We start from the raw sequence: 27,358 nt of genomic DNA, 5'->3' as shown, positions 1-27,358 counted from the left end.
TGATCTCAGTAGGAACTCCTTGAATTTTTCCCATTAAGTATTATTTTTGCTTTAGGAGCTTTATATGTAGCCTTTATTGTGTTGAGATATAAACTGTCCATGCCTATTTGTTCCAGTGTTTTGATTATGAAGGTGTTGTATTTTGCCCATGGCCTTCTCTGTATGAATTGAGATGATCATGTGGATCTATGGTTCAGTTGATTTATGTGGTACATTACACTGACCTATTTTCATATGTTAAACCATCCCTTCATCCCTGGGATGAAGCCTACTTGGTCAAGGTGGATAATACTTTTGATGTGTTGTTGAATTTGGTTTGTGAGGATTTTCTTCAGGATCTTTGCATCTAAGTTCATTAAGGATATAGTCTTATAGTTTTCTTTCCTTATTGCATCTATATCTGGTTTTGATATTAGGGGGATGATAGTTTTGTAAAATGAGTTGGGGATGATTACCTGGTCTCCTATTACTCTAAACAGTTTGAGAAAAATTGGTTTAAGTTCTTACATGAAGGTTTGATAGAATTCAGCTGAGAAGTCATGTAGACCTGGATATGGTAGGTTTGTTAAGGAGATTAATGTGCTCTGAGTTTAGTTTTACTAGTGGTATGTGTCTATAAATTCATCTGTGTCTTCCAGGTTATTTAATTTTGGGGAGTTTTGGAAGTATGCTCTGATGATTCTTATAATTTCATTATGTCTTTTCTAATCTTTCCTTTCTCATTTCTTATTTTGTTAATTTGACATTTCTCTTTGTTTTTGCTTGATAAATTTGGCCAAGCATTTGTCAATCTTGTTTATTTTTTTCAAAGAGCCAGTTCTTCATCATTTTTTAAATTTTTTAAATTTGTTTTCTTAGCTTCTGTTTTATTAATTTCTGTTACAAAATTGATTATTTCTTTCCATCTAGATCTCTTTTGGTTGGATGCATCTTATTTTTCCACTGCCTTTAGATGGACAGTGAAGTTATTAATTTGATATCTCTTTGTCTTTGTAGTGAAGGAATTTAGGACTATGAATTTCCCCTTATGACTGCCTTCTTGTGTCCCTTAAGTTTTGGTAGGTTGTGTTTTGATTACTATTCAATTTTAGAAATTTAACAATTTCTTTTTTGATTTCTTCCACAACCCATTCATTGTTTAAAAATGTGTTGTTTAGTCTCTAGTACCTGCTGGCATTCTTGGCATTCTTGATGTCTTGATTTCTTGTGTTTTGTAGTATTTTTTACCTACTATATTTTGGTTATTGTGAACTGTTTCTGATGATTTAGCCAGGTTCTTGTGAGTTCTTATTAAATCTGCAACATGACTTTCCAAGATCAAGGCTTGAAATAAAGCAGTCTGACCACTTGTTGCTAAAGCAAAGGCAGTTTCCTTCTTCTCACCTCAGAGACATAATTGTAACTTACAAGGCAAGCTACAGCCTCTGTCTAGCTTATTTTAATATTCTTGTGTCTTGTTTTAAATATTCTTAACAAAACTATCTCCATGAAAATTCTCCAATGTATCCACACACTCTACTTGTCAAATCTCTCATTCTATTGGCTTTCTGGAGACACTATAATAAAGCAACATAAACATGGCATTTTCTAACATACCTGGAGACAACAAGTACAAAATTTATGTCACTGGGCTTATATCAAGTTATCAGAAGGGTCATACTGTGTGTGGTATAAAAGAAAGCAAAAGTATAACTGATATCACTGAGTTACTGCAAGGGTTAATTGCTGTTGAACTAAAGTTATCTTTGTCAGCAGATGGAAAAATATCAAGGGGAGAACTGTTTAGAAAAGGCCCAGAGAGATGGCAAGAAAGAAAGACAGTTTAAGCTAAAACAAAATAAAACGGAGCTCCCTGTTAGGGTGGTCTGTCTATAGAAATGACTGATATACAAATTATTACATGTTGCTTGCTTACATATACCTCCCCTTAGCTATGAAAACTATAAAATTAACAAAAAATCTCAGCTCAAGGCCAGAGCTTCTTTGGAGAGCTATCTCAAGCTATTTGGCCCCTGGGAAAATAAATTCCTCTACTTTTACTCATTGGTCATTGGAGTGATCTTTCCAGAGAATTTTTGAAACATCTCTGGAGGTCCCAGCAAGAATTTCCTTCACCAAGCCCCTGTTGGTCAGGAAGGGCTACCACTCCTGGGTCTCCCAGCCTTCCAGAGGTCCCTGGAACTGGGAAGGGTGTGCCCCCATAAATGATTGTATGATCCCATTCCAGGTGGCCCAAGGAGACTATAAATCCCCAGACCAGAGTTCCTGAATGGAAGGAGATAACACTGAGACAGACATTCAGACTAGGTAATAACTACCCCCCAAAACTGGAAATTAGAATTTAAAAGTGGGATTGTGACTAGTCAGGTCTGAATTACACTTGAAGTAATGTCAAGGCTGGAGTAGCCGGCACAGGTTGATCCCTGCATGAGGAGTTCCAAACCTTTAAGCAGTTCCCAGGTGATGGCTTTTCTTCTGTCAGGACCAAAGTAATTCTGGTCTTGGTACCTAGAGAGATCAGGACTGAAGTTGTTCTGGTTTCATTAACTAGCTAGATCAAGTTTATCAGTTGAGTCAAATAAGGAAAACATATTTACACTCTGAATGAATAAATGAATAAACAAGTACAGGAGGGTGAGATAGCTGTCTGGAGTCTGTATGAAAATTACACTGGATATGAATGTGTATATATGTTCATGTATATCCTCACAGCCCTAAGGCTGAAGAATGATTTCTGTCCTGAGTAATTCATGCTTAGGAAAGCTTTGTCTTGGTGTCTGTTGTGTATCACCAGCACAGTGGGAAATTCTTGGGGAGGAAGTCCTTCATTAAGTCCACTGTTCTACACGTCAAAATAAAAATCAAACCATATTTCAAAAGGATATATTCAGGAAATTATAATACTGAAATGACACCAGGAAAGTTAAAAGCCTCTGTAAATAAGGATGGCCAGATTTTAATGTTTAATGGCCTCTAGAGGAAATGCCGAAAGTTATAAAATGGCAAGATAAGTGAGCTTCCCTGTAGACCTGAGAGAAATACAAAACTCTCTTTGGAATTAAACAAACAAACAAACTCAGCTAGTGTCAGACATGAAGTTTCAAGGCCAGAGATCACCCCCCATCCTCAAACACAGCTGCTTCCCAACACACTCTCCAGTACTCAGGGACTGGCTGGCAAAACTTTAGAAAAGCTGAACCCAAGGCCACAGAAAGTGGGGTAAAAGGAAATAGTGTTGTCTAGGCTACTAGAGAGGTCTACCACTCCAAGGTTTGATACTGAGGAAGGGGATAAATGATGGAAAATGACAAACTAAGATAAAAGTGTCACTGTAAGGTTTTACAAAGGCCCCTGACCTAAATAAAGGTGAGTAAAAGCTACTCAAGCCCTAAACCCAGCCACACACCCACGAGAAGCAGAGGGACAGCACACTTGCACAAAAGAGTTATGTTGTCCTGCTGTGTTCCCCAGGGGTAAAAGGTCAATCGGGAAGAGCTAAATTCTGGGACCAGTGGAAACTCATCTGTCTTGCTCTCACATACTGTGGATGGGATGGCTCTCGAGGGCAATTGTAAAATGGGGGTTGCACATGAGCAGGCACCTGCAGTGTGTCACTTAACGCTTGCCCTGCAGGGCGTGACCTTCATGATGTCCAGAGGGCCCTCCATAGCAGGGGAACCTGACATATAAGTCTCTTTGTTGGACAAAGAGACAAGGCACAAACCTCTCTGGGCTTATGCCACCCTAAGGGAAATCCTGATGGCTCTTCTTTCTTGGCTTTCATGCTTTGCAGAGCAAGGGGCAACTACAGGCATAGGGAATATGTGGGTCTTGGTCCCAACATGATGATGTGTGAGTCCCAAATTGCTGTGGGCAGATGGGGATTCTTATAAGATATCTGTAATTGGTTTGTTTACTTTATCTCTCTGTGCTTCTTTGGATATGTTAACAGACAACAGCCCCAAAATGTGTGTTTAGATTCAGAAGTACTCAATATGAGTTTGTCAGAAAATTTCTAACAATGTTCTAATCTGCTTTCATATTTCTAAAATATGTGTTTCAGAAAGCTGATAAAAAAGATTCCAAAAATCAATAAATGACAAAAAGTATAGGTATATTCTGGGTAAGTAATGTAAGTCAAGTCTGGTCTACTGTTTTATAAAAGTTGTTTCAGAGGCTGGAGAGATGGTTTAGCACTTAAGGCATTGCCTGCAAAGCCTAAGGACCCAATTTAAATTTCCCAGAACTCACATAAGCTAGATCCACTTGGTGGCACATGCATCTGGAGTTTGTTGGCAGTGACTAAAGACCCTGGTGCACCCATTCCCTCTCTCTCTAATCAATGAATAAATAAATAAGCAAATACAGAAAATAAAATATTTTTTAAAAAGTTATTTCAAAGAGCCTTTTGAGGACAATAGAAGAAAAAACTTAAATGGCCATATTAAAAAGTTTTATGATAAAGACAATAAAAAGGTTTTAATTATCATGAGATAAACTAGATAAGGATAAACTGAAGAAGAAAGTTTGAAGTATTTTCTTTTTGAACTAAGCACAACAGAGTGGCCATTTTTTTTTTCTTTATGTCAGAGGCAGGATTGAGAGCAAGAGAGAGGGAAAGAGAGAGAATTGGCACACCAGGGCTTCCAGGAACTACAATCAAACTCCAGATGTGCGTGTTCCTTTATGTGCATATGCAATCTATTGTGCATACGTCACTTTGAGCATCTGGCTTATATGGGATCTGGAGATGCAAACATGACTCCTTAGGCTTTGCAGGAAAGTTCCATGACTGCTAAGCCATCTCTCCAGCCCAGGAAAAAGAAACCTTAAATGCTGGATGTTAAATGTTTGATAAAAAGAAGATTATTATAGAATGGTTACACACATTGTAAGGTAAAAGTATATAACTGAAGGTGTGAGTAAACATAAAGAGAAGGCTTAAAGACAAGGTTGATTAAAGTGCTTGATCAGATTACAGACTACTTGAGATATAAGATGACTATAGCTTTTATCAGACCAACAAAGGTTGGCCATGTATGATTACAGGATGTTACAATCTTCAGGCTGTAAACTTAAAACTTTAACTTATTGGCGTTAATGTGATCATGATGATAGTTGTAATGTTGTAAAAGACTGACTTTAATGTGTTTATCCATGTTATCTACGTCCCTCAATTTGTTAACCTTTAAGTATTTAATTTGCTTATAAGGTTATTATATCTTAAAAAAAATTGTAATCTTAAGATGGTTCCTGTCTTGTTCATGCTGTTTTGCTGGGTAATTATCACTGAGGTTATTGTTTAAGTCATATAAAAGGTGATTTAGTCATCAGGATATTGTTCTTAGGAAAACTGAGGAAGCTCTTTATGTCCTAGGAAAACCTGCTATATACAAAAAATTCATATAGTTGTCTAAGCTTCATATAGTCTTACAGTAATAAATATTGCTTTATGTTAAGCTTAGAAATGGTTCAATAATTAACAGCACTTAATTAAAAAATTACTTTATTCCTGTCAAAATGTCTATAATGTATTTTAAAATAAGACTAACTTAACTCAACAATGACCATGTTGTCTTTATTCTTCAGCTGTGTGTAGTCAGTCCCAGTCAAGTTTTTACTTGCCTCAGTTTTGGTATCTTGAGTTCATTGCTTATAGATATATTAATACTTAAGACATGTTCTCTACTCTAGAAAAATGATCTTACATTCTGCTGTTCTTCCAGTGTAGGGAGTAATTGATACCCACATAGGTATACAGACTAGCCAAAATTGTTTTCAAACACAGGTGCTAAGTTTTTATACTATCTTTTCTTTTCCTGAGATGTAATTTCTAGATCAAATCAATTGCTTTAATGTTGTGTTGAAAATATTATTTTCAGGGCTATTATGATGTTCTGCCTTTACTTATAACTGACAGGTACTTAAAAGAAAAAAATATGTATATTTTCTGTGCTCTAGATAGAGATTACACTTTCACTTGACAACTAAGCTTAAATGCTAATAATTTTAAACTGTTGCATCTTTAACTGACCAAATCTGCTTTGGTATTCAAATTGTTCTGCAACTCCTTAACTAAATCTATTTGGCTAGTAAGATGTGTAAAGTCTCTGTGAATGATTAATAAAATGTATAATAGCCAAACTCAGTTGGAAACATCAGAGTTAAAAGGATAACCAATATTTTATTTCCTGTTCCCAGGTCAGAAGTCCATAGCAGATGATAGGACACTTGCTAACTTCTAGCCTCTGATAAGTGACTTGTATTCTTGATCAGGGAGGACACAGAGACTTGCAGATGGACTCAAAGGCAGTGCATCTGTAACAGCAAGGTCATAGGAGAGGAAAAATCAGTGTTCCAGGCTTCCCCAAAGAACGAGCTCCACTTGGTCAGCATGACTTTGGCTTATGACAGTGCTGAGAGTCTTAGAACTCATCTAAGTTCCCTAAAAGTTGCTCCTACAGAGCCATCAATGAACTCATTCCATTTGCTGGACTGATCAGTTTGTTTAATACCCTCATGGGATTCATAGAGAAACTTTAGCTCCAAGGGCTTTTATGTATTTTACCACAAACAGATACAATCTTTTACTATTGCCTTGCATTACATACTGTTCTTTCCACAAGGATATGTGTCTCTTTCTGAGGAATACAGTACAACCCCCTTCTGACTACAAGAATGTGCTGTGCTGGCCTTCTCACCACAGGTTCCATCACAATCACTCTTGCTGACTAATCTTGTACAGAGAAGGCCTTCCTGGCTCTCTTTCTTTGGCTTTATTTTATTATAATAATTCTTTTATGTTGCCATCCATATTTTCAAGGAGATTAATTATGAATAGCTACTGTTCCTGATGGTTAAAATACAAGATTTAATGGTAAGAATAACAGTGGTCCCAACAAGTGACAGGTTTTAGGCCCTCAAGGTCACACTTACCCAAGACTCTGGAAAGTCTTACAGTTGATGTACCCCAAACCTTTAGCTTGTCCCATATGTGGATGTACATGGGGACCCTAACTAGTTCTTTTTAAAAAAAATTTTTTAAATTTTATTTTATTTACTTGAGAACAACAGACACAGAGGGAAAGAGGGAGGAATGAAGGGAGAGAGAAAGAGAGAGAGAGGGAGGGAAAATGGGCTCGCCAGGGCCTCCAACCACTGCAAACAAACTCCAGACATGTGCCCCTCTTGTGCATCTGGCTAACGTGGGTCCTGGGGAGTCAAGCTTCAAACTGGGGTTCTTAGGTTTCACAGGCAAACAACCACTAAGCCATCTCTCCAGCCCCTGACTAGTCTTTTTAATGGGGCCTCTCATAATAAATATACTGGGACTTATGTTAAAGCCCTATGTTCTAAATGCTCCATTCAGGTTCTTCTTCTGAGCGAGGATGAAAACACTTAAAATACTGGTGATATCCCAGGAGTACCACCAATTACATACAAAAAGAAAAGGGATTATTATGACAAAGAGGAGGGAATGTGGTAGGAAAGAAACTAAAAGTTGAATTGATGCACTGAGGTACTGTAAGAGTTAATTGCTGAGGAGCTAAACTTATCCTTATCAGCAGATGGAAAAAAATGCCAAAGAGAGGAACTGTTCAGCAAGGGTCCAACTAGGTAATACAAAAAGAAAGACATTATTAGCTTAAAGAAAAGAAAATAACATGTATTGTTAGGGTGGTCTGATTACATAAACAATTGATATGCAAATTGACACACCTTTTTAGTTCACTTATCCCTCTCCTCAGCTATGAAATCTATAAAATGAAAATAAAATTTCACCTTCTAGGCCAGAGTTTCTTTAGAGTGCTATCAGATACTCTTTGACCCCTGGGCATACAAATTCCTGTACTTTGACTCATACTGTCATTAGAGTGATCTTTCCAGAGAATTTTTGCAACAAGACTTTGTTTTAAGGAATCTTATTTTCATTTCTTAAGGATTTTGTTGGCTGCCAGAATCTCACAGCTTGTAGCCTCTTACTTGATGACACTACATTTCTTTTTTCTTTTTTCTTTTTTCTTTTTTTTTGGTCATATCCTCCTATGATTTTTTTTTTAAAGCTTTTATTTATTTATTTATTTGAGACAGAAAGAGGAAGATAGGCAAAGAATGAGTATAGATGTACCATGGCCTCCTGCCACTGTAACTGAACCCTAGATGCATGTGCCACTTTGTGCATCAGGATTTATGTGGGTACTGAGGGATCGAACCTGGGCCATCAGGAATTGTAAGCAAATACCTTTATCACTGAGCCATATCTCCAGCCCCTTTAATTCTTAACTATAAGGACATGTGTGATTTTAAGCAGGACCTAGCTAAACAATCCAGAGCAAATACACCTCAATTTTTTTGAAAACTTAATCATAACTGCAAAATCTTTCCTTACAATGTAGATTCAGATATTAGAATGTGGATGTGTGTTGCATTACCTTCTTGTTGCTGGGACAAAACACCCAACCAAAAGTAGCTAATGGGAGGAAAGGGCTTAGTTTTGTTTACAGTCTCTACTGGAAGATTAAGCATAGCAGAAAAATAATAGTAAAGAAGTGGCCCATTCCTTTTTGACATAGAAGATGACAGGAAGCAGCAAAAGTGAGCAGAGCTCTGGCAAGATGGGAGCTGCCCAAAATACCCCTAAGCACACACCCAGCAGAACATCTCTTCTAGCAAGTCTCTGTCTCCCAAATTGCCAGCAGCTAGAGACCAAGCATTCAAAACACATGAGTTTATAGGGGATATCTCATTCAAACTACCAGAAGGTATCTTCAAAGGGCTATAATATCTTCTTATGATTACCTGATATTTAGTAACATAAAATCCAAGTATTTGAAAACTTAATTACATGACAATATCTCATAAGACTTGGTTCTCCTGCATTGTTGCTTCATTGTGCAGTGTTTTCATGGGTGGTTTGACCTAATGCCTCTTGGCTATAAGCCTCTCTCAGCTCACTGCCACACAGATCAGAGCTTACACTGTGGCAGCTTTTTATACCAGCAAATGAAGGGATAATAGAGAGTCAGCAAGTGAGTGCCAACAAGAAAGAAAGCAATAACAAACCTTATCTGGGTCACCATAGCTATCTTGCCTTGTTTGATATAAAAATTCATCCTCTACTCGGGGGATAAGAATAAGTTTTATCACACTACTCACTGAGGCATGTGGGTATACCTACTGTAGCTCTCTATATAAATGGCTGATGTCATCATCCTGAGGCTAGCCAAAGTTGTAAATTCTCCTAAAGAAATTTTTCCTTGGTTTGTCATCTCATTTCAGAGGGTATCTCTGCAGCACAGACTTTGTGTCAACAAGTTATAGAATTCCACAGCAGGTTTTCACACCTCTGTATCATCAGGAGCTGTTCAGCTATTAAAATGGGTTTCTTTGGGATCAGGGACTCTGTGTTCTCAGTACCTCTTGGGCATAGTATTCTGAATAAACACTCAATAAATGTTGCTTTGAATATTCATTCTTTTCACAGTTGTGTGGGGTGCTTATTTATTCTTATTTGATTGAAATATGATTCCTGTACCTCATACATTTATAGTTTGCCTTGTAGAATTTGACTCAGTCTTATTATGTGCAAACAGTGTTTCTTTTAACTTTATTGTAAAAACACATCCCTTGGGTGTTCTGCTAAAATGTAAGTTCTTATTCTCCAGACCTGGAATGCAACTTAATATTCCAAATCTGTAACATATTTTAAGCCAATTCCCATATTGTTTGTTCCAGGACCACAATGCAACAAGTAAAGTAGAGAAATTGGGAATAAATGCTAAAGAATTTATAAGGAGAGATATTTGTACTCAAAAATAGGATATATGTATATATGCACATGATGTAGTTAGTGAGTTTATTATCCTATAATGCAATGGAAATTTTGGCTAGAAGTCCAATTGGTTGGGACCATGTAGAAGGGATGAAGGTGTCATTAAAATAATTTGCTATTTATTCAATATAATCAGGAGAATGCTGTGATTCTCATTGATGTCCATAGGCAGCCAGAAATCCCTTCAGTCTTAACTTGAACTTTGCACATTTTCATATATTAAAGTTCTGTAAAATTGGCTAAGTTTTAAAAAGAATTTCAATTTCTTAGAACACATTCTCACATACACAATCACACAAATATGCACTATTGTCCCAGAAGTAATTCTTGAAGGCTATTAATTAGAGAACTCTGTTCAAATTCCAAAGAAAAGATCCCCTAAAGCTTCTAACTTGATATAAAGCAGTTCTTTACTATTCTAAAGTCTTGATAACACTGCAATGAAAACTCATCGTCTACCAATAATGTCCTTTTGGGAGCTAGCTCAGCACCTCTCTCCATAAGCAAACAGATATAAATATAAAGTCCTTATATATGTTTATGTGTTTTGTTCATAGGGAGACTGGCTATGCCTTCTTCCTTCACAGGATTTGTTTTATTTCATTTCCAACTATAAGAGGCAATGTCCCATGCTAGGAACAACAGCTGCATATCATAGTCACTTGGGATTTATCTTTGCCAGAAAGAATTCATGTGACTTTGGTCATGTCTCTTGCCCTCTCTCTTCCTCAGTTTCCTCATAAGAGGTTTGTCATCTATCAGATGTTGGCACTTTTTCTATAAAGAACCAGGTAATAAATATGTAGCCCTTATAGCCTTTGTAGCAACTGTTCCTCTCTGCCACAGACAATATATATACAAAGAGTGGCTGCAGTAAAAGCAAACTTTCTTGACAAAATTATAATGAATTCAATTTAGTGAATGGTTCATACTTTACTAACTTCTATTTTACAAAATTTCTATGTATCTGCCTGACTGATATACTTTAGGAATTAAAATTAAATAGGATTTTGTAAGGTTTCTCAAAGATACTAATATATGATAGGGGCATTTTCATTTGAACAAGGCACTGTATAGTGACTTAAATAGACATTTTCTTCAGAAGATCCTTCAGACTTTAGAGTTCTGATTTCTCAGTGGCAGAGATCTCTTTGATCCAAGGGTCTTATGAAGGTCCTGAAATGATACCATTTCGAAAGATACCTGCCTGTCTACACATAAGTCAGTGTGACAACTCGGAGGAGGTCTTTAGCACTTTGAAGTTACTGCTGAAGCCATTCTGGGACTGTTCGCTTGCCAAGACAGCTGAGAAGTCACAAGGGGAACAATGAGCCTTATTGTTGGATCTGTAAATAATGGACTGACCGCACTAGTGCTGCTCCATAGGGCCCCATACCAACCACTATTCAATTGTAAATGTCTTTTTTTCTGCTGATGTACTGGAGGACAGAGAGGCTTTGCTATATATTATGCTAAATATTCCCTGGAATCCAAGGGCAAAGAGAGGGGCACAATGCAGCCAGCAAACCAACCCATTAACTTGCTGTACATCTGTTTCTGTTTCCGCATAACTCAAGGTGCTGAGACAGCCTACACTTCCCTGTGAGATACATAGGTATTTTTATAGACATCAAATGCGTATGTGTATATGAATACAGCTCTCTTTGATTTCTTCAGCAGCAACTTCCTCAAGATGAAAGAGATTGACTTGCACTATTCATTTTTCTCTGCAGTGTTTTCCCTTTTCATTTGATCATGATTTACTTCAGCTGATGCAGGGCCCTTCCCTCAAGAAGCTATTAATTACCCAGCGATATATTTCAAAGAGGCTTAAATTAGTATACATTTACATCTACTGCCTGATGCTGTCAGCAAGACCTTAGCTTAGGTTTCTGATCAATTATTTCACTAACTATTTTCCTAGATGTGCTACTTTTATTTGGCAGTTTTTGAGTTCATTCTTGACTTATTCCTGCTATTTTGAACTTTGAGATCATAAACTCTAAGGCATCATGTGGCCCTGTGGGCTCTGTCTACTTCTAAATCTATTGCAACTTTGATTTTTCAGATGTTTGGGAAGTTTTCCTTGATAGTCATGATACAATGGGATATAGCATAAATTGAGTTTCAGGGTTTCAAGGATTCTTGAAGTCATTAGTTGTAACTTTCTTTTAAAAATATTTTTTATTTATCTTTTTGATGAGGAGAAAGAATGAGAGACAATGGGCACATCCAGACCTCTTGTCACTGCAAATAAACTCCAAATTGTGCCACTTTGTGAATCTGGCTTTGAACCCAGGTCATCAGGCTTTGCAAGTGTCTTTGAATGGTTAAGCCATCTCCAGCTCTATTAATGATAACTTTTCTAATGTAAAATGAAGGCTACAGGGGACAAAGTTGCCTGAATGACAAGAATCTGCTTGATGCCAGCTTTTGGGGAAAGAGGTGATGTTTCCATCTTGACTCTCAAGCCTTAGATTCTGAAGAGTGATTTTCAGAAATCTTTGGGGAAGGGGAGGTTGTTGTTAATGTGATGCCCTCTCTCTATAAAATGTCTTCAGTTCAAGTGGGTTTGCATGGCAGGTACTTTTAAATGTCCAGGTAATATAGTGGTAATTTCTCAACGTAGCATGATGTAAGTTAAAAATGAAACACTGCAGTGGACATCCATATTGTTGAAAATCTTTCAGTCTTTTTGTCCTTGAAGACATTTTTGTTATCTTTTTAAAAATAAAGTCTAGCATGAAGACATATTGGTTAGGCATCATCTACATTTTATTGTCAAGAGTTCTTTAGAATCATATTATCTAGGGCTTCTTCCAAACTCCTTTAATTCACCCTCATAAAGAGCATGATTTTGTCATACTACAATCAAGAGCTTGATTTTGTTCTTGTGGTATTCTGTATTCATAGTCTCTCCCCATCCCTCGGTCCCTGGATTCCTTCTAAGTGTCTATCTCAAACAATACACAGTGAATTTAGATTCAAATTACAAGCTTCTTTCACTTTTTAACCAAATTTTTAAATATTTTCAATAAGTGTAGACATTTCATTTTAGGTGATAGAAAGTCCCCAGTGTCAAATAGAGATTGTTACATGGTAAATTACTTAAGCATCTTTTAGTTTTCTTCTTCATATATATTGCTCCAACATTTTCTGACCCAAAATCAAGTTAGGCAGAAGGCAACTGAATCAGATTAACCCATTTTTTCTTACAGTTGCATGACATTACGCTCTCCTGAGGAGTTGTATTGTAATGAGGGCAGTAGTTTGGGAGTCTCTATTCTTGGATTCCAACCTAAACTCTATGAATAGCTTAGCTGCATGACTTTGGTTAAATCATTTTACCTGCTTGAAATTCAATTTCCTGGAGGAATGCTTTGGCTGTGAGAAACAGAACAGAAGCTCTATCAAATAGGTTATTCTTTCCTGCAACAAAGAATCCAACCAGGGTATCCTCACAGCTCAGTAGCATTATAGCTAGTGACACAATAATTCTCCTTGAAAGCCCCCCCTCCCTCCATTGTCTCAGTACTCAAGTTGTAGCTCCAGGGTACATGTAAGGTAGAAAGTAAGTTAGGTAAGTAGTCCTATTCCTTTTATCCAGAGAAGAAAAAGCCAACTCAGGTGCTCCAAGCAGACTTTCACTTTTTCGTTACCACCACATGTATAACTCAAGTGCAAGGGAAGCTAAGAAGTTACATACTCAGCTGTGCCAGTCCCGGCAGTGGAGGTGAAGGAAGATACTGGAGGGGTTTACCATGTTAGTGAACTGACTATATCTACCATATTTTTCCTTAATAAAAAAGGAAAAGGCTGTGCTAAGAAATCACCTGTAAGACCTTTACTGGTTCCAACTGTAAGTGAATCTTTGAATTGGGAAAAATAATAATGCATTCCTTTCCTGTATAGGAATTTCTGGTTTACATTCAAGTCCTCCCCCACAAATACTTGCTCTAATATTCTATGCACAAGCTAGTGAGTTGAAGAAAACATCATCCACTTCATATATGGCAGCACAATGTGACACTTGTAAGAAACAGAGCAGGCCGGTATTCAAGATACCTTTTCTTTTTTCTATAACACCTACCCCGGGAGAATTAATGCTGAGAGAGCTTACATGCACATAATTATTATAGAGTAAAATTTGTATTGATAGCTTTGGATTTTTTTTTAAATGAAAAATCAAGGGAAAATATTTTGAAACTCTGAATTCCCTTATAAATGTCACTATTTTTTTGTATGCTTGTTTGGTAAATAGATTGCTGAGTCTAAGTGGCATTGTTTCCATTCGAAAATTTAGTGTGAAAATTTCTTCAGCTACCTTTTCAGTGATTCAGGTGGTCCTTGTTCCATTAGCCTGGGTTCATTAGTACCTACAAAGAACAAAACCCCTGGAAAACTGTTATCACAAGTGACATATGTTTGTCATGAAGCCATGCAGTTTGGAAGGATATTTAGTACTATATCAACACTTAATCTGTTCTGACTAAGACATTCTTATGCAATCTACAATATTTTATCAAAGACCCATAAGGGGAAAGTTCAATTGCCAGTGTCATAATAAAAGTTTAAACATAACATAAAAATATAGGTTTACTCAAGAGAAAGGGAACTGCACCAGAAATGCCTTCAATGTCATCAATTAATACAATAAAGGCAGGGTAGCAACACATCTTTCCTTTTAGTTTTCAAGGTAAATAATTGGCTCTACAGCATTGTAGAATGATAACCAATTACTCTGAGCTTAGCTTATTGCAACTCGTACCCTTATTAAATTCTAATTTTCCCATGCATAATCTCTTCATATTAGCTCCTAGTTACATTTGGTTTTGTACTTGTGGTCTACATTCTGTGCTCTTTGATGTTTCGATATTTCAGGCCCCAAATAGGCAACAGCCATTTCTTCATAAAGCATTTATTTCCTTTATTGGGAAATGGAGTTTTACAGTGACTCTCAACTTGTTATCCATACTTCTTTAGTCATCTTATCTAAATGTATGCACAGAACCAAGGAAAATATGCATACATGATATTTTCAATTTCAGTTCTTAATGACTATTATTTTCATCATGGATAATTTTTTTTTTTTTTCCTGAGGGGATATTTATACATGTCAATTCATCCACACAGGGCACAGACAACAGATGAAAGTATGATTACACTAAAACCAATTTTAGTGAGCTCATAGCTTTATTGGGATTACTTATAGAGCAGGGAGAGGAGTTGCTTATAGGATCAATAGATGGCTCAAAGGCAGTTGTATCATGGACAACACAACACCAGCATAGGCAATGACTCATGCAAGCTGCATCGCTGTAGCACTTTGCACAACTGACAGGCAGCTCAGCTGGTCGTCCTGTCTTGAGCACACTATATGACTTGCAAGCAGCTCTGTAGAGGAGAAAGTATTTTCCTTTAATAAAGACTTAGAGAGAAGTCTTGCAACCTTATTCCAGATTTGTTGAGTCCCTTAGCCTCCTGAGCTTCCTTCCTCTTCCTAAGAAGGGATGTTTCAATTGCTAATTAACATTGGTCAAAGTGTTTAGCCATTGTTTATCATTTCTATAACTCTGGGGAGTTATAGTGTGACACTTTAAGTTTCAGGTCTCCCAGACTCAATTTCCTGAATCTCCAGAGCCTCCTTCCTCTCTTTAGGAGGAAAAAATTTCAATTTAGACAAATTGTCTATGCAATATTTTTCTTTAACTTTTATCAATATTGGGAAATAACTTTCCACAATTCTCTCATATTTCTGAAAAATTGAAGAGTGTAATGTTGACTACCTTTGTTCCAGGCTATTTATGAGAACATATTTTTTGGCAAATAGCATTAAAAATTTAAAACACTATACATATATACACACACACACACACATATATATATATTTGAAACAAAGGTGTAGTGGTTTAAATGTAAAATGTCTCCCATAGACTCATGTGTTTGAATATTTAATCCCCAGCTAGTTATAATGTTTTGGCAGGTTGTGGCATATCTAGAATATGGAGGCTTTCTGGAGAAATTGTGTCACTGGGGTCTTACCTTAAGATTTTATAGCCCATCCCTGCTTAGTGCTTTATCTATCTACTTTATCCATGCTGTGGTGATGATATGATGCCAGCTGTCTGTCTTGTCATGCTTTCCCCATCATGACAAACTTTCCCTCAAGACTGTATACCCAAAAGAAACCCTTTCCTTCCTTTCTTTGTGTTTATTAGTTATGTACACAGTGAACACAGTCATGTTGCAACCATTGTTAGCCTCCTCCCTGCCCTCCCCCTCCACAGGGACTCTCCTCATTGGGGATTATGGGTCATGCATTGTGGGGTTAGCCATCAGTTATGGATGCATAATGACCCAAGGTGTGGCTCTAACATTCTCTCTGCCCCCTCTTTTGCAAATTTCCCTGACCATTTAGGTCTGCTTCAGTGATGAGGTCTTAGGAGCCTCTGTGTCTGTCTCCTTCACCCTGGTGCTGGTACCAAGTTCACCAAGGAAGCAGCACTTTTTATCATTTCTCCAAGCACTGAATTTCAGCTGGAGCCCTTTTGAGGTGTGATGGGCTGGTTCTCTCCTTAGAATCTGCATCCATCTGAAAAAGAGAAGTACATTCTCAAACAGAGAGTGAAGTTAGTACCAGATAAGTGGGATAACCTTTATTTTTTAGAGAGAATTTAGTAGGCTTAGGCCCTTTTGTAGTACATGATTGGTGGAACCTTGATAATGGAAAGCAGACTCATATTTTGATAAGGTTCTGACTTGATTACCAGCTCCAGCTGGGTTCTGTTACACTGAGCAGATCAGCTAGCCATATCAAGAAAAGATGGTTTCCCTCCATGGCTGTGGAGCACATTGCAGTTGTGTGAGCATCACATCACATCAGGTTGTATGCTGCTGAGTAGCTTAGACCACGAGTTGCTTGGACAGATGTTGGTCATTTCTCCCCAGGTGCTCATGTAGCATGTTCGGGCATTAGATGAGCTAACTGTCTGGGGACTGACTGTCTTCCAGATCTCACCCTGGTCACTCCATAGTATGTACCAACAGCATATGGGGTCTTCAGCAGTAGGGTCTTACCACTAACCTTTGGTGGATCATTAAGTACTCTGACAGAATCTGCCTTCTTTTTGGGGAAACCTTGTCTCTCTGATCAATAGCTCATTGTGGATATTAGCCACATGCTGATACTGGGAGTTACAGGTCAGCAGCCCAGAAGAGAAGAAATATCATGACATGGCTATAAGTCTGTGGGTCTAGGGCTGAATATGATGGTTTGAATGTAAAATGTCCCCCATAGATTCATGTGTTTGAATACTTAATCCTTAGTTGGTGTGAGTATTCAGAATGTTTTGAAATAGTTAAGAGGTTGAGGCCTGTTGTAGGAATTTATTGTGGAAGCATGGAGAGTCTAAAAGCCACAGGTCAAGCCAGCAGCAGATGAAAACTCAGATAAAGTTGATCATATAGTCCTTGTTGTAGTCTGCTTCATGACACTAGGATTAATCTCCAGACCAGACACAGTTATGGGAGGAAGGGAGTTTATTTATTTGAAGCTTGTAAATCCAGGTGAAGTTCAATAATGGCAGAAGAAGCTGACCCCCTTTCACAGGTCCATGAAAAGAGAAATATCACCACCAGCATTATGAAATAAGAGCACTCTAAAAGCCCCAGGCAGAGCTAAAGCACTCTGCATATCTTTAGAGTGGAATCAAGATCCACTCTTGTGGTGGTTTGATTCAGGTGTCCCCCATAAACTTAGGTGTTCTGAATGCTAGGTTCCCAGCTGATGGATATTTGGGAATTAAGCCCTCCTGGAGGGAGTGTTTTTTTGGGGGCGGGCTTATGGGCTTTATAGCCAGTATCCCCATGCCAGTGTTTGGCACACCTTACTGTTGCTGTGGTCCATCTTATGTTGGCCAGGGGGTGATGTCCACCTTCTGCTCATGCCATTGTTTTCCCCTGCCATCGTGAATCTTCCCCTCGATCCTATAAGCCAAAATAAATCTCATTTTCCCAGAAGCTACTCTTAGTTGGGTGCTTTCTACCAGCAATGTGAACCGGACTGCAACAGTAAAGTGGTACCAGGAGTGGGGTTGCTGCTAGACACCAGACTATGTGGCATTGGCCTTTTGGAGCTGATTTTCAAGATAAATATGGGAGTATTTGAAACCTTGGCCTAAGAGATGCCTTGCAGTGCTGTAAGTACAGCTTGATGGACTAATCTGGTCAGAGCTGGAAGACCTGAAGGCAGTAAGAACTATGGACTGTGAGGTTTGGCTTATGAGGGTGAGAAAGAGCTTTGCTTGGACTGGGTTAGCAGTTTATGTGAGAAGCTTGCTCTTATGCCCATGTCCTGAGAAGTTGTGCAGGGTTTCTTTGCATAGAAATGAACTGGTGTGAGCAGAGGGATATGGCACAGAAAGAAAAATCTTTGGGTGAACTGTTGCCCATTCAGCTGCAACTGAGAGATTACAACCTTTGAGACTGGGCTAGCTGACCTGCACTGGGGCAACAAGAAGAATGTAGACTCTTTTGAAGGGGCCTGAATGCTCAAGGAGTGTCCTGTTCTTCAAAGTCTGCTTTATTCCCCCCTGGATTAACAAATTGGCACCCTACCTGGTATTGTGGAGTATAAGAAATGCTGGAAAGAGGGTCATTGAGTTCGCAACACGGTCTTGTGTTTTGAAAATGGCCATGGGCACTGTGAAGCGGGTTTGCTGGTTGACTGCATAGAGACCCCATGGGGCAATGAGGATGAACCATGGCTTGCAGTGGAGACCCAGTGGAGATGCTGGGGACCATGAGATGGCTGCCGAGGAGCTGCCGGCCCCGATAAAGTTTCCCAGGACTGTGAGTAGCCTAGCTGGAGGGGTGGAATTGGAATGCCAGAGACTTGTTGCTCGTTAGAATTATCGGACTTGAAGATTTGTCACTTGCTGGGGTTGCTGGACTTGAAGCTACAGTTTGATATTTGCCTTGGTTGTTTTAAATCTTGTATTGGTTAAATGTTTCTTTGCTACGCCCAATGCCATATTTTGTAATGTGAATATTTATTCTGTGCCATTATGGGTTTTTTGAGGTTATTTTTTGGTATTATGGCTCAGTTAAAAGATCTTGGACTATGGAGATATATGAACATCATTGAAGTTGATAAAAACTATGGGGATTTTTTAAAGTCAGACTGAATGCATTGTATTTTACATCATGTATGGATATCAGTTTATGGGGCCCAAGGGAAAAATGTGGTGGTTTGATTCAGGTGTCCCCCATAAACTTAGGTGTTCTGAATGCTAGGTTCCCAGCTGATGGATATTTGGGAATTAAGCCCTCCTGGAGGGAGTGTTTTGTTGGGGCGGGCTTATGGGATTTATAGCCAGTTTCCCCATGCCAGTGTTTGGCACACCCTACTGTTGCTGTGGTCCATCTTATGTTGGCCAGGGGGTGATGTCCACCTTCTGCTCATGCCATCATTTTCCCCTGCCATCATGAAGCTTCCTCTTGAGCCTATAAGCCTAAATAAATCTCATTTTTCCAGAAGCTACTCTTGGTTGGGTGATTTCTACCAGCTCTGCGAACTGGACTGCAACAACTCCCAAACACACATTAGGGCTAGACCCTAAGTTCTACCCATAGTAATGCAAAATTAAAAGCTTGAATAAAACTTCCAAACCATGCTGGATGTGGTGGCGCACACCTTTAATCCCAGCGCTTGGGAGGCAGAGGTAGGAGGATCTCTATGACTTGAAGGCCACCCCGAAACTACATAACACATTCCAGATCAGCCTGGGCTACAGTGAGACACAGAAACAACAACAATAACAACAAAACTCCCAAATCTATTTGGGGGTATCCATTTATACTATGACACTACTGGAGCATAATTTGTTCTCTAATTTCTGTTCTGAAAGCCTTCAACCAATTGAATGAGTCCCACACACATTATTGAGTATTATTTTATGTTCAAATGATTATATATCTTAACCATATTTACTAAATCCTTTATCACAATGCATAGATTAGTGTTTGATTAAATCTCCTCTCACTATAGAATACACAGAAATGGAATTGTCACAAGTAAGTTTGCTTGCAGCCTAGTATAAATGATTTGGTTTCTCTAAGCTCCAGGTCACCCAGCTGAGGCACAAATTCCCTGAATGTGAAGAACAAAGTGAGGCTTCTCTCTGTCATGCATTTGTTTTGTGGAGGAAGGACAACTGACAATTATGATGTTAATGCACCTTGCTGTGCACAATGTCCTCAGGAATCAATTCTTTAATCTCTGACCTAAAAAGTTACAACATTTTTCTTCTTCCCTGATAATTTTAGTCCTTGAAACCAAGTGGGCAATAAGTAGAATTAGAATAATATAGACACCCATTTGCTTTATACCACTTCACATGTATCACAATCTCAGAATAAAAGCAGTGATATACTACTAGTTACTATTATTATTATTGAGAATAGTTTTATTTTCTTTGTGTATTTTTGACCATTGTTTGATTACTTATACTTCATCATATCTCTTCTTATTTTATTAATATTTAAAAAATGTATTTGATTATTTGGGAGAGAGAGGGAAAGAATGGGCACACTAGGGCCCCTAGCCACCGCAAATGAACTCCCGATGCATGCACTGCTCTGTGTGTCTGGCTTATGTGGGCCCTGGGGAATCAAACCTGGGTGTTTTTGCTTTTCAGGTGAGCGCCTTAACTGCTGAGCCATCCATCCAGCCTCCTCTTTCCTTAACCTGGTACTGCAGCTACACTGCTGTGTCACACGGACATTACATTCTCTTAACGCTCATTTAGCCCTAGTTTTTCAAGTGTATATAAGAGGAATACTCAATCCCAGTCCTTAACTTCATACCTGTCTTGTAAATTTATTGTCTTCAAAGGTCTCCTGGGGACATAGAACAGTGTTTCATGGTAATAGTCGGTGTGTTGTATTTGAAAGAGAATTTTGTTATAAAATCCCTGTCTCATATTTTCTTTCCTTGTATATCTAGAATATTACTTAATATGCTTCTGACATATAACATATTTCAGAATATCTGATGACACACCAACTTTCTATTACTTATATATCAAAAGAGATTTTTACCTAAATGACCAAAAATTTTTTTTTTGTTTGTTTGTTTTTTTGAGGTAGGGTCTCACTCTAGCCTAGGCTGACCTGGAATTCGCTAAGTATCAGGATGGCCTCAAACTCATAGCAATCCTCCTACCTCTGCCTCCCAAGTGCTGGGATTAAAGGTGTGCACCACCATGCCTGGTGACCAGTTATATTTTTATCATGATGTTAGTAGGTATTTTATGAATATGTCCTCATTCAGTGTTTTAAGTCTTATTTTGCCCAGAAAATTCATTTTTTTTGAATTATAGATTTTAGTATTCATTATCCATTATTCTTATTTTCTTCATAAAATCCTATTATCTATGCATTAGATCCTTTTACTTTAATAATTGTCCATTTTACTTAAATTATTGTACTGTAGTGAGTTGTTCCCATTCATATATTGATACTTATACAAGAATAGCTGGTTAATAAAATATTTTAAATGAAACATAAGTATATGGGGGAATTCTGGAAAGAAAATAGTTGTAATATTTATGGCCTTTTCTTTTCCTGATTTTCCATGTAAAAATAGAGAAACTTGACAACAAAAATAAAAGCCTCTGTGCAATTATTTCAAGCAGCTGAGTGACAGTTATTCACATAAATCCATTGTAAGGACAAATCTTCATAGTGTCAGCTATGTGTGTTTTGGGGCTCTATGTAAGAGTAAACAGAAGGGATCCACAGTTTGTATGAGGAACTGAAGAGCAGGAGAATTCTAAATAGGATGAGGCTTCACAAATAGCTGTGGCAGGCAAACTGAAATAACAGTGACTATAAAAGGGACCTTGTGATGCAGAGAGCTGAAGCAGCCCACTCCCATGAACACAAGAAACTGAACTGTCTCAGCCCAAGATAAAACTGCAGGAGCAGAACCCACATTGAGAAGGATTTGAGGTTAATACACAGGAAGAGATATGATTGTCCAGAGAGAATTGTATGTGGGCTGCATGGGAAATAATCAGCAAATCTCAGGGACATAGTTTAGACTTTCAGGACAAACTGAGAAGATTATCTGTGGGGAAAAACTGTATATTTGAATGCAATTCTGAATTTTCAGAAATAAATAAAATAAAATGGTCTTGAAAAATGCTTGAGGTAAAAATTCATATAAAGTTACCACAAAAATAAAAGAGTGATGGAAGACAGAACAAAATAATATCAGCAGATAAAGAAAGAATGCCAAAGTAAGGAAAACGAGTTTAAATTTTAAAATCTGCTAAAATTAGCTAACATGCATATGAAAATTATAAGAACAATAAAGCATAACATAAATCAGAAGTGTAGTACTAGAAAAATATGAAAATTTAAAATAATAGAAGAGAGGGCTAAGGAGATGGGCCAGTGAGTAAAAGTGCTTGCTGTGGAGTCACAAGGGCCTGTGAGGGTCTGATTTACCCTGACTTCCATCCCCATAACCTACTGAAAAAGCTAGGTGTGGCCATTCATACCAGTAATCCCCATCCCATGGAAGTTGGAGACTTGCTCTCAAGCTTGCCGTTCAGCCATTGTCGCCAAGAATGGCAACTCGGGAGTTAGTGAAAGATCCTTCTTAAGGGAACATGTGGCTGAGTGATAGAGGAGGATACTAGGCACATACAGACAGCACCCCCCCCCAATGCTACCCTGAAATATATCACTGGAGGTAAGACTGAAATAAAAGAATGAAATAAAAACATGATCACAACCAATAATACATTACTATGTAAAACAAAAGAAGAAAACCTATCAAGATAATAGTCATAGATGGAGAAAGAGCTTGGATTTCCTGGCATTTTTTTTTTTTTTAAATTTTTATTAACATTTTCCATGATTATAAAATATATCCCATGGTAATTCCCTCCCTCCCCACCCCCACACTTTCCCGTTTGAAATTCCATTCTCAATCATATTACCTCCCCATTACAATCATTGTAATTACATATATACAATATCAACCTATTAAGTATCCTCTTCCCTTCCTTTCTCCACCCTTTATGTCTCCTTTTCAACTTACTGGCCTCTGCTACTAAGTATTTTCATTCTCACACAGAAGCCCAGTCATCTGTAGCTAGGATCCCCATATGAGGGAGATCCTGGCATTTTTAAATGCAATTTCTTTCTGAAGCACATTGTGCATACTGAAAAACACACATTTCATAAGCATATGATTCAATGAATTTTCCCACAGTGAACCAACCCCTATAACCAATATTCATGTTGGTAAGGAGCTGAATGTTCAAACCTCCTCCACACCACCCTTTCCTTACCTCCTGTGTGAATAACCAAACAGAAGATAGCCTTACTTGCTTCCATTCTTTGCTTCAACAGAATCATGTTGAAGGAAGATAGGAAAAAGCTATCTTTTAAAGGGCAGTCTCAGAGATTGAGGCTCAAGGACAACCAGGAGGTACCAGCTCACTCACCCTGAAAATAGAAACTTGGCAAAAATGTCTGATTGAGACTGATCTGCAGTGTCTCCCACTGCCCACAGTCTACTGAGCTACCTGGGTGGGCTGACCCCTCTGGATTTGACTGACCCTCAGGTTCATCCTCCAAATTTACCAACTAATCAGGTCTTCCCTTACTTACCTGAATCTGATAAAGGCTGTGGCCTTCCAGTCCCTCCCTGTCTCTGGGCATGGCCCTCAATGTGTGTGTGTGTGTGTGTGTGTGTGTGTGTGTGTCTTTCTCCTCTTCACTAGGGACACACATGAGTCTGGCTTCCCCCTCACCCAGGCTGGCTGGGTGGGGTGGGAGAGAAGCATAACCCTGTTTGTTAGTTTGGATGGCTTTTCTTCTAGCCTCTGCTTTATACTTTAGGGTAACTTCTCACTTTAATTACATGTATAATCTTTCTCTGATCTCCAAATCTACCATGCGACTGCAGGTATTTTTGCCAACCCTGGAATTGCTTCCTGTGTACTTGCTTTAAACTACGGGTAACCATGAGTGTAACCCCCTCTGTCACTCATTTCTCCTCTGAATTTCTGCTCTGTTTTGGTAATTTTCCTCTTTAGGAAAGCACATGGATGCCATGAATGTGGTTTCTGACCCTCTCTACATCTACATCTAAGTTTCCATATGCGTACAGCTCTGTTCCAGTCCTTCTCAAACAGTGTTTCCACATGACAGAGTGTTTCCTAAACCCAACAATTTGTGATTATCCCCCAACCTTAATAATTCATAATTTATTCTTCTTGAGTCCATTTTTATTAATTCTTTATTAAAACTAGGACAGAACTTAAAACTTGGGGATCATAAATCCTGGAGTCCTCCTCCTGAATCACTAAACCTTGCATTAATATGACATATACTCTTGCATCTTATTGTCTTACATAATATTTATCATCATTATTGCATTGTATAGTTAAGGGTTGAATGTCCTCTTGTCTATATATTGTGTCCTACAGAAATAAACCACAGTTTTAAAATCTATTTTATTAATTACAAGTATTGCATATGTCAGTTGGGGCCATTGTGAATAGGACTACTATGACCAGTCTCAGATGTCTCTTCTGATCAACTTCCCTGTAAACTTTGTAAGCCCATGCATGACTAGGAGTGGAATTTGTGAGTAGAAGATTATGCATGTATTCAGATTCAACAGATGCTTGGTGATCTTTTACAAAGCGATTATACTACTACTTGGATATTCATTTGATGCTATGGGAATCAGCATATTTGATCTGAGTGGAGAAAAGCTTTGACCAAAGCTGCCTTAGGAGAGTTGTAGGGATTTGTTGGGAGAGTAGACTGGAAGAAGATAGCAGGGCGAAGACTACTTTGACTATGGGATAGATGAAAATAAGGGACCAGAATATATGAAATGCAACAAGAGGAAAGGTGTGAATATGAGTCACTATGTGCTGATTGAATCTGCTAAACTGTGTGAGGGGGAATAATGAAATGACAGTTTGTATGGAAGGTGGAGTGGGGGAGGGGGTCAGATATATACTGTGGATGCAGAAAGACCTCAGGGCAACTCCCTCCTCTCGATCACCCCATTTATTCAAGTTCTGAACTGATCCTGCAAGCTTCTTAGAACCAGATAAATTGACAAATAAAAGATGACATTATTTTTACACTTAACCAGTAATGCAATGATTTCAATAATACAGGGTCACAATAGTATAAAACACTCATCGGAAGAATCTGCAATTACAGCTTTTCACTTCACACTACTGTATCATTTTTACATTATGTCACACACAAAACTTCTTTCAAGGACCTAATTGAGATTGACAGTGCCTGGGTTGCAGCACTTCCCTCTCAGGCAAACAAGTGAACACCCACTTCTTTATGCCTAGGCAGAGCTACACCCACCCAAATCCCCCACGTCATTGAAAGCCAGCAGCTCTGAATCCCAGTGGCATACTTGCTATGCTTCTTCCCACAGATCGCCCTCCTTAGAAACAGGAAGGAGTATTTGCTAAAGGCCTCTGATGGCCATCTGACTCAAACACACACTCCACCTCACATTCAAGTCTTATTTGGGGCTGAACCTTTCCATTTCTTATAATTTTCTTCAAGCTAGTACTCATGAAATTTGCATGTGAACAGACTATTTGCTTCTTATGGGCCCATCTGTTCCTGCTGTTGAGTTTTCACCTGGAGCCCTAATTATAACTGACTCCAGACAGAAATGCCTGTGACGTCATTGTCAAGAGATTAGGGCTTCAGGTGGCAAATATGGTTCTGAAACAGATGGACATTGAGTAAAGATCCTAGTATTTTGTAAATATTCATCACATAAGAATAAGAGGAAAAGGAAACATTGAACACAGGGGCAAGGAAAATAATTCCTAAGTTTATTGCTCCACTTTATTACATGATGTCAATAATTCAGTTATAAGAAGGATTTGTGCATATTAGGGCTGTACTTTGTGTTAGCCTGGTTTCCCTAGGATCCCCTAGCAAAATGAAGTAGGCACGTACATACACTTGCTTACTGGCTAAGAGAGGACGCTGGAACCCATAACATTGATATCCTAGGTGTGTTCAATATTGTACCTCAAAAAGTTCATAGGACATTGCCACAGAGTTTATAAATACTAATTTCTCTCCACATTACTAGTGTATTCTTAATTCTTCTAGATTCAACTACACTCTCTATGGTCAGTCTTGTGACTTTTGTTGCAAGAGACCAATGGGGAAGTTGTCCTCTAGATAATCTTATATAATGTCAAATTTCAGCTACCTAACTGGCAAGGAAATAGCCTGCAACACAAAACTCTTTGCAATGTATGGATATACAAAGTTTTTTTTTTTTTTTAATCAGAGATAGAGCACAAATCTAATAAGTACAAAAAATTAAATGAGTCAGAATTGTTTCAAAATTATAACCAATGTGAGAAGAAGTTTCTAAACAGTCTCAAAACAATACCTTTTGCATTCCATTTATCTCTCATGTTTTCCCATAAAGGTCATTCAACTATTACTATTCCATTGATGCCATGTACCCATAAAATACGAGTTTTGCAGAGCAGATGTAAGCCAGGAAAAGCTATTGCAGGGCACAGAGCCTTAGGGAGAGGCCTTAGAGTACATCTGAATAAGGACCACATCTCTGTTTCCAAGGGTGAGATTCTAAATATGATTGGCTGTTGCTATTTGTTGCTTGAGAAGGACCTTACACAGACACCCAGCTTCACAAAGGATGAGAAGTGCTTAGTCAGACAATGCTGTCTTCTGCCCTCCAGTAAATGCAAATCACAGGCTATTTCTTCTCACTCCATGTAGGCCTTGCTCCATATCCAGATGGCAGAGATGAACAAGCATGAATAATCAACAATCTTCAAGTCCTGGAGAAGGCCAGCTTAACTTTTAACCATCAGAGGAGTAATAGCTAATGAAGTGATGGATCTAGACAACTGAATAATCAGCCTTGATCAAATAAGTGACTATTGCCCCTGACCTGACATTGTGATGACCCTCAGGTCCTCCCTCCTAGAAACAGCCAGGTGAGTCTGCATCTTTTCAAGGTTGGAGCAAAGCTGCCTATCATGTGAAAGTTTCCTCTGACTCTCCTGACCTACTTGTCTTTTTGGAATAATATGCTTAAAAACCAGTCACATACCCTCATTTCAGACATAGCACAGGAACATAAATTCAAATTATGGTAGTATACTGACATTGTACCAGGCTGCTTTATATTTACAGAGTACTGATTTCAATTACTAATGGGGGTAAACTTGTGACCAAAGATGTGCTCATTTCTTCCAAAGTTACATATACTTGAGTAGCTCCTAGACCCCATGCCAGAGAGACGTGTTCCAGTGCTCTCTTGCTAAGACCACCTTGGAAACAAGGATGCACATGGATTGCTCAGGGGTCAAACAGACATTAGTGAACACAGGAGCATTGAGGCACAGGTGCAGACCATCTTTGGAAAAGAGAAGAAAGCTTGTTTTTCATGGTGGCTAATGCCAA

The sequence above is a fragment of the Jaculus jaculus genome, chromosome 2, assembly GCF_020740685.1.
Source record: "Jaculus jaculus isolate mJacJac1 chromosome 2, mJacJac1.mat.Y.cur, whole genome shotgun sequence".
In the NCBI taxonomy this organism is placed as follows: Eukaryota; Metazoa; Chordata; class Mammalia; order Rodentia; family Dipodidae; genus Jaculus; species Jaculus jaculus.
This window is presented reverse-complemented; position numbering follows the sequence as displayed.